We start from the raw sequence: 7,619 nt of genomic DNA, 5'->3' as shown, positions 1-7,619 counted from the left end.
TAGTTAAAGGGAACCAAACCTTCTTTTAAGTGCATTTATGGATAATCCTTTTCAAAATAGTCAAAGACCAAAATTGGAAAGCCAATCATGCATGAATACATGGGCAATAGTAAATCAAAAGTAGATGAATGATTATTTATATTTAATGCTCAAGTCACTACAATATTTTCAATAGTTAAGGAAATCTCATTTATAGGATCACCTCTTTAGTATTCATCCATTGAACCTATCTAGTCTCACTATTTTTAATATATACCACCTTTGATAAGTGTTTAGTATGACGATAAATTTTCACTTTTGTTCTCGTACTAGGAACAACAAAATTATTCATTTTGTAAAAATTATTTCTGTACTCCATGTATACCTTACAACAAAATTATTTTCATTTACCTGTGTACGTTATTTTATTTTGCGGCATTTTGTCCTAGGTTATGGTTGTCTTTTTGATATTGTTTTACATCTAACCCCTTTGTTTTATTAATTTTGTATTAACATTGTGTCCTAGATCAAATTTATTCGTTAAGTGTATGTTCACTTGTCTTTATACAACCGCAAAAAACTTTTGCGGTTGTATATTGGTATGATGTTGGCGTCGTCGTCCGAAGACACATTGGTTTTCCCATAATAACTTCAGTTTAAGTGAATGGATCTCTATGAAATTTTACCATAAGGTTCAATACCACAAAAGGAAGGTTGGGATTGATTTTGGGGGTTATGGTACCAACTGTTAAGGAATAAGGGGCAAAAAATAAGCATTTTTCTAGTTTCCAGACAATAACTTGTAGAACGGTGTATGGATCTCTCTGAAATTATACCACAAGTTTCCATACCACAAAGGGATGGTTAGGGTTTGCTTTGGGGGGGTTATGGCTCAAACCATTTAGGAATTAGGGGCAATAAAGGGGATAAACAAGGGTGTCCTGGTTAATGGACAATAACTTTAGTACAAAACATAATTTAAAGCAGTGTTAGGGAGGTAATACAAATACATCATTTGAATTACCTCCCTTACACTGCTTTTAAATTATGTTTAAAGTAATGGTTAATGAACAATTAAGACAATTTAAAAGCAGTGTAAGGGAGGTAATCTAAATACAACGTTTTGATTACCTCCCTTACACTGCTTTTAAATTATGTTTATAGAAATGCATATTTATAAAGGAAGACCAGTAAAAATATCTGCAAATGTTGCACCATTTTTTTTTACAAAAAAATTCATATGAAAGGTTTGACACCATATATTAAATTCTATTATAAAATAGATTAAGTAAGCACTATGGTAAATTTAAATGGGTAATTATGGTTGCAAACTTGCAAACTCCATTGGAAATTTGAATTGAGATTATGACCATATCTTGAGGGAAAGAAATTTTTTAGGGAAAAAGGGGGGGGGGGGGGTGGGGGGTGTAAAAAAGAAATTGTGGGGAGTCAATTTTTTCTCATTTCAGATTTCAGAAATTAAAAAGAAAAATTCTTCAAATATTATTTCTTTTGCAAAAAAAAAGTGTGTGTGTGTTGTGTGTGGGGGGGGGGGGGGGGGGCTGGTTGTTAATACACAACAGAATAGTGTATTGCACAAAAGCAAAAAAAAAAGGGGGGGAGGGTCAATTCGATACAGCAAAGTGTATTGCACAAAAGCAAAAAATTGAATATAAATTCAAATCATATAACCAATTCTAAGTTCTTTGACTACAGTTATTCTGTGTCAGAAACCTATTATGTGTCAAATATTTAATTACAATCCAAATTCAGACCTGTATCAAGCGCGAATATTGTGTCAATTTTTGCCCCAACTGTTCAGGGTTGGACCTCTGCAGTCGTATTCAGCTGCACTCGGCAAAGCAATTTATTGTTAATATGTCTTTTGATTGAGTTAAGCCCTTTCAATTGATATTTTATAGTGTGTCTTTTTATGTTGTGATGTTACACTATTGTTTCAGGTAGGGTGAGATTGGCGCCTATTAAAACGTTTAACCCCGCCACATTCTATATGTGCCTCTCCTAAGTCAGGAGCCTGTAATTGAGTGGTTGTCTTTTTTGCTGTTTCTCATATTTGTTTTTCGTTTATTATCTGCACACTTTGTTCTTATGTTTTACCGTCACATCACTGTCCCAGGTTATGGGGAGGGTTTAGCGGCAAAAAACTAGTTCAAACCCGCTGCATTTGTTTGCACCTGTCCTAAGTCAGGAACCTGATGTTCAGTGGTTGTCGTTTGTTAATGTGGTTCATAAGTGTTTCTCATTTCAGATTTTTTATAAAGATTAGACCGTTGGTTTTTCCTGTTTGAATGGTTTTACACTAGTCATTTTTGGGGCCCTTTATAGCTAGCTGTTTGGTGTGAGCCAAGGCTCCGTTTTGAAGGCCGTACTTTGACCTATAATGGTTTACTTTTACAAATTGTGACTTGGATGGAGAGTGTCTCATTGGCACTCATACCACATCTTCTTATATCTATTTACCTGAAAAATCAGTATCTAGCTGAAATTTGGTCACTCTGACCTATTTTTAATGCTCTACTGACATCACTTAACATCAAAATTTCATATTTCACTCCACATTAAGTGCAACCAAACATTCTGAGACAGGATAAAGATAAACAGACAAATTAAAGATCAATAAAATAACAAATTATAAGGTCATCTTAACTTGCATACAATAAACCTTTGATGTAAGTATAGATGACCTTATGAGTTGGTAAATATGCTGAAACTCTGAAATTCTGTAAATGCTTTGTTGACTAAGTCTAGCTTATATCAAATATTATAAAATGTAGGTCATCTAGCCTTGCATGTAGTTACTGACCATATGAGACCCTCATGGGTAGTCAAGGTCGTTATACACCCCTCTAGTAGTACCTGCATGTAGATATTCTTTATTGAGTTTGTCACCGTCCTGGAAGAAGTAGGTTAGCTAAACTCACTTTACTTGCTGTACTAAACTTTGGGTCAATTTTTCAACATTTTTAACTCTTACACATATCACCATTAAAGCAAATTAAAGCATCACCTTAACTTGCATGGACCGAGGTATCTGTTTCGGAGAAGGTCAGAAACATGGAAAAAGAACTGAGAAGTCAGTCTATTTCCATCTTAATATGTCATATAGATCAAGGTTAACTGAGGAAGTTGTATAAAGAAATATATGATAAAATCTTGCATATAAAGGTGGAAAACTGCCAAAATACAACATCTTCCAAAATAACCTCTTAAAGCTGTTATCCTAATGCTAGCAAGTTAAAGGTTTGGTTGGCTTGCTTGCTTTGTTTGTATACATGTTTGCTCAAGCATAGTAACTAAGATTGAACAAGCTGAAACCCCGCCTATCTATTGATAGCAGATGTCAATCTTAGTTACAATGCTAGAGCAAATATTTATACAAACAAAGCAAGCAAGTCAACCAAACCTTTAACTTGCTAGCATTAGAATAACAGCTTTAAGTATGGTTAATCTAGAGATGATTGCACACACACAGTAATCCATAACCTTATTATTAAAGACAAGAAAACATCTTAGATTTTTATTCTCTTCAGTTTCATAAAAATGCAAGTTCAATACAAAACAACCATATATATCAGCCATAAAACTTTCATACTCACAAATAAGCAATCTTTAACATGGTTGGTCTACATAAATATATAATCACAGCTTCCATATCAACATGGTTAAAAATATAACAATGAATAAGTTACTGAATTCTGAAAGAAATGCCCCCAAAAGTACAAAAGGACATTTAAAAAATTTTAAAAACCTTATTTTTTCTTTAAACTCTGTCTTAAATCAATGATATTGATAGAAATGAAAAACATATTTGAAAATTTGTTATTCTTTATATAAATGATGGAATGTTATCAGAAACTACCATTACAAAAAAAAATTCAACAACTTCATAGACATCAAGAATCCACTCTGTCAAAATTTTGCTAAAAATAACTGCACTGTTATTAAATGTACCATCTTGACCAGATAAAACAAAGAACTGATGAAATCTTTAGGTAGAGATATTTTTATTCTACCCTTTAAATACTCTGACAACTGTTGCATGATAATTTGTTTTGATTCTAAATATTATGTTATTCACAGACTGAAGGATACTTTGGAAAAAAAATCTTCCTATTAATCCCCCCCCCCCCCCCCCCCCCCTCCAAAAAAAAAAACAAAAAAAACTCAAAAAAAACTCGAAACAAAAATTAAATTAAACCCATACAAAGCAGTTACTAGATTCCATCCAAATTAACTTTAAAACTATCTACTTTCTTCCAATCTGTGTGTTCTTCAGATTTCTTTATGAGAAATTCAAGCATCTCTGAACGCTGAATGTTGTTTACTATCATAAAACACAGTGACGTTTCCATCAGAAACTCACCATTAATATTCTAAGTCATATTTACATGTATGTATGTACATAAAATAAATACTAAAACAGACAAATTCAAAACTGTAAATAAAAGCAACAACAACAATGATAGATAAATATAACTTCACAACACATGTGTACTTGTATGTGATATACTATAATTAGGAATGTTGTATATATGTGATAAGTCATGAATATTCATGAAGACGTAATTCAAGTAAAGTAATGCTGATTAAAAAAATTAAATTAACAAAATTCTGATTATTAGAATTAAAATCCAACTTTGATTTATGAAAACAAATTAATATCTAATATGTACAATGATCAGTAACTTGAACGATTTGCCTTTGATCCATTTGTCTGATATTAACGGTAAAATTAACACTACCATGATACACAAATAAAACCAAAATAATGGCATTTTCAAAATTCTCAATAGTTACAGAACAGATGTCAAGAATCTGACCTTGATCTATACGACTAACTGAGAAATTAGAGATAATTTCTGTCTAGACCTTTAAAAACAACCCTTATTTTATATTCATTAATGATGTGAGATTGTTTGCAATAATTCATTTAACATAAATATACTGTTAGTAGCAGTGGCAGATCCAGAACTTTTCATAAGGGGGGCCCGCTCCAGTCATTTTTCAGTGATTCCCTATATAATCAACCAAATTTTTCCCACGAAAGGGGGGCCCGGGCCCCCCAGGATCCGCCTATGAGAAGGAAAGTAAAAGGACAAATATGAGGCAATACTTACATTTGTCAAAACACGTCATACCAAAATTATAAACATCTCAATAGCACTTTATAATATATCACACCAAATGTTTGCACTATAGTTACCTAAAAAGAATTGATTTTCAAGATGAAAAGGAAAATATTATACATTTTATATTTCTTGGTAGCATGTTAATAGTTTGTGTCCTAATGAATCTTTAATTTTGGCATTCTAGCACTTGTTGCTTTCAACTTGTCCACAATAGACAACTTATATAACTAGATCAAGGAAGAAAACATCTATCTTTTTTTGTACGTTTACATTGCACAAAAAATGTTTTTTAAATGTTTACATGAGGTTAGATCTGTGAGCGTATTACATGTATAATATTTACAACAACTGCTGCTACCTAATAATACTATTAGCCTATGATTAAATATTGCACTTGATCTTTGGAAAAATGGAAGGTGATCAACTTTAATTTACAGCAGCATCTTTCATGAATTGAAATGAAATTTAAAATTATAGAATTTTATAAAGATGAAAAGATGATTAATCATATGCACTAAAACAAATTCTTACAGTTTGAGAAGATAAAAAAAACACACATAATAAAATTATTCTGGTCAAGAAAATCCTGACTTCAAATGTAAAAACTGCATGAAAAAAAAAAATCTAGTGCCATGTCAATCAGAAATCAAAGCAGATGAAAACAATACTTATTTAAATTTATAGATCTATAAGAGCCTAGGACTCACTCATAAATTGACTACTAGTGACACAGGAATTCTAGTTATACTATTTATACCGTATCTTACTATTAAAATCTAGATCTAAATACCAAAAACAAATTGAGAATGTGCAAGTGCACTTCGTGGTACTAAGGTAATATAAAATACAAATGGCTTAAATCCAATAAAAAGTTTCCATGAAATTGTTAGCAAATATTTCACTAATCAGGGGAACCCCCAATTATTTAAATCTCTCCACTTAGAAACCCTAAATGGAGAATTTAAATTCAGAATGTATTACTTCAAAGAACCATGATACAGGTCTGGCTGAGATCAGTAGTTAATGATCATTCTGTTGTATGTCCCTTCATAATATAAGTTCCTAATACAAATACTTAAAAAAACATTATGGAAAATCTTTGTTCCAAACAGTTCAAGACAAAATGCAGTATATGAAGCAGTTACTTTGCTTTTTTGGTCACTGAAACCACTATCAAAATTATCAATAGCTACTTATAAGATTCACAAATTCTCATACTATATGTGTTTCTATATAAGATATCACAGATTAAAAAACATAGGTCAGTTTTGTTCAGACTAGTTGGTGGGACAAGAAAATAACAAAGTAGCATGTGAGTATGTTACATAAATGGGTAAACAACTTATTCTATTACTGTTTAGTATTGAGCATATGTTTGAAAAAACTGATAACTCGAAAAATAAATCTTTTCACAGATAGTTACATAAACAAACATAATGTATCATCTGACAGATTATTTACATGAATAAGTAATTTTGACATTGATTATAAAAAAAGTTTTTGATAAGAAAGAAAGCAATACAAAAGATTTACAGAAATCATTAAACTGATCATCCTATTTTGGAAAACACTATACAAAACATTATCAAAAGTGAACAATTTTTAATCTGCCTTGGTATACTAATAGGAGAGGAAAAGAACAACTCAAATTTGGTGCTTCTAAATCTTCTTCTGGAGCCCATATGTAAGAAGACACTGCAAGATGGGTAATTCAAAGTATTTCAAACTTATGTTTAAAATATATCTACACATGTATTAGTCATTATTAAATATCCATACAGGAAACAACAAGAACAAACCAATTTCAAAATGCCAATGTTTATATATATATGTCATCTATAAATCAAGAAAGAAACAGATTCCACATCTGTTAGTTTTGCTCTTAACATTTAAATGTCAAATATTTATTCAACTGCTGTGAATAGAAAAATATATATCACTTCATGCAGAGGCAAATTGTGCTTCAAAAGTTGTATCAAAATTTCTACACTTTAAAGGAACCTATAAAATTGAGAATGGAAATAAAGAATATGTCAAAGAGACAACAACCCGACCAAAGAGCAGACAACAGCCGAAGGCCACCAATGGGTCTTCAATGCAGCGAGAAAATCCCGCACCTGGAGGTGGTCCTCAGCTGATTTTGTTTTGAAATTAACTTATGCCTAGTTCTGGTTCCTTGTCTGGGTTCAGCTTTACTTTTGGTCCTTTTTGGTTTTATCAGGCTCTTCAATGTTTGTATCAGGTTTTGGATATTCAATATTTTGGCCTAAAGCATCACCAACTTGTAGAAATGTTCAACTGGTGCAGTAAAATTGGTACCATTAATGTTATTATAATAAACAAAACCCAAGAAAGTTTTTCATAATAAAATTTGCTGACTTCAAACTTCTGATAAATTATAAAATTAAATAAGCTTTTTTGTTGAAGTGTTTAAAGCTTTACAACAGTTGAACAAAATATAAAAATATGAGAAAATCTTTATATCACCTG

General features: G+C 31.4%; 1 protein-coding gene across 1 annotated transcript in view; it reads left to right on the top strand.

The window, feature by feature from the left end:
- The window catches only part of LOC127724703 (E3 ubiquitin-protein ligase parkin-like), a 558,693-nt gene that overhangs the window by 518,835 nt on the left and 32,239 nt on the right, over positions 1–7,619 (top strand). The gene's annotated exons all lie outside the window — the stretch shown is intronic.

Source organism: Mytilus californianus, unplaced genomic scaffold, assembly GCF_021869535.1.
Source record: "Mytilus californianus isolate M0D057914Y unplaced genomic scaffold, xbMytCali1.0.p SCAF_14, whole genome shotgun sequence".
Classification (NCBI taxonomy): domain Eukaryota; kingdom Metazoa; phylum Mollusca; class Bivalvia; order Mytilida; family Mytilidae; genus Mytilus; species Mytilus californianus.
This window is presented reverse-complemented; position numbering and strand designations above follow the sequence as displayed.